General features: G+C 28.5%; 1 protein-coding gene across 1 annotated transcript in view; it reads right to left on the bottom strand.

Moving 5' to 3' along the window:
* The window catches only part of LOC117172597, a 31,072-nt gene that overhangs the window by 16,475 nt on the left and 12,832 nt on the right, over positions 1-1,765 (bottom strand). The gene's annotated exons all lie outside the window — the stretch shown is intronic.

Here is a 1,765-nt window from a genome sequence, read left to right as displayed (position 1 = left end):
TAAAGTTTTAGAGCTGTATGAAATTCACAAAAACGTAAAAATATGATTAATCTTGTGCTTTAAAACCTCATTAAATTCGGAAGCAAATGAACTATGAGTGATCGTCTCATGTTTTATAACTGAATGAAGTTCCTAAAAAATTAAACATGTGATCGATCGTCTTATATTTTAGAACTGTTTGATATTCAGAAAGAAAAGCTAATGCGATAGATCCTCTTTAGTCTTATAACTGCATGAATTTCAGTAAAAAGTAGCAATGTGATCGACCGTCTTATGTTCTAGAACTGCTCTATATTCAGAAAGAAAGGCCAATGGGATAAATCCTCTTTTGTTTCAGAACTGCATAAAATTCATAAAAAAGTTACTATGTGATTGATCGTCTTATATTTCACAAGTATATGGAATTCAGAAACAATTAACAATGTGATTGCTGATCTTATATTTTAGAACTGCATGAAACTGATAAAGAAGTAAGAATGTGATTGATCTTCTTATTTTTAGAACTACTAAGAATTCACAATCACGTGACAAGCTGAGTGATAGTCTTATGTTTTAAAACTGCAAAAAGGGTAACAATGTGATTGATCCTCTTCTGTTTGTAGAACTGCATGAAATTCGTAAAGAAGTAACAATGCGATTGATCGTCTTATGTTTCATAACTGTATAAAATGCAGTGAAGAAGTAAATGTGAGTGATCGTCTTATATTTTAGAATTAAATGTAATTCACAAAAGAAGTAACAATATCATTAATCGCCTTATGTTTAGAACTGCATTAAACTCATAAATAAATTAGATATGAGTTATCGTCTCATGTTTTAGAATTGCACGAAATTCATGAGCAAGTAAAATTGAGATTGATCATCTTGTGTTTAAGAACTGTATGAAATTCATAAATAAAAATGTGATTAACTGTCACATGTTTTAGAACTGCATAAAATTCGGAAATAAATGACGCTGTGAGTGATCGCCTTATGCTTTCGAACTATATAAAATTCAGAAGAAATTAAAAATATGATCGATTGGCTTATGTTTTATAACTGTATGAAATTCAGTAACAAATAAAATGTGAGCGATCATCTTATATTTTATAAACTCATGTTATTTAAAAAAAAACTAAAAATATAAATAATCATATTATGTTTTAGAGCCGTATGGCATTTATAAACAACTGAAAAAGTGATTGATCGCCTAATGTTTAAGAACTGTATAAAATTCATAAATAAGTAAGTCATATGTTTTAGAACTGCATAAAATTCAGAAACAAATGTCGACGTGAGTGATCGCCTTATGTCTTAGAACTATATATTTTAAACCAGTAAGAAATTCATGAATAAGTAGCAATATTATTAATCTCTTATGTTTGAGAGCTGCATAAAAATTCAGAAAAAAATGAAATGTGATGGATCGTTCTGTATTTAGAATTTCCTGAAATTCATACACAAGTCACGATGTGATTGATTTTTTCATGTTTTAGAGCTGCATAACATTCAGAAAGAAATGAAAATGGGAGTGATCGTCTTATATTTCAGAACTCTATGAAATTCATAAACAAGTAGCAGTGTGATTAATCCTCTTATATTTTAGAATAGTACCAAATTCATGAAAAAGTGACAATATTATTAATCTCCTATGTTTTAGAGGTGCATAAAATTAAGAAAAAAAATGAAATGTGATAGATCATTCTGTATTTATAATTGCCTGAAATGCATAAACAAGTAACGATGTGATTGATTGTTTCATGTTTTAGAACTGCATGAAATTCAG

The sequence above is a fragment of the Belonocnema kinseyi genome, chromosome 5 (assembly GCF_010883055.1).
Source record: "Belonocnema kinseyi isolate 2016_QV_RU_SX_M_011 chromosome 5, B_treatae_v1, whole genome shotgun sequence".
NCBI classification, from domain to species: domain Eukaryota; kingdom Metazoa; phylum Arthropoda; class Insecta; order Hymenoptera; family Cynipidae; genus Belonocnema; species Belonocnema kinseyi.
Note: the sequence above shows the minus strand (reverse complement) of the source record. Positions and strands in the feature narration are given on the sequence as shown.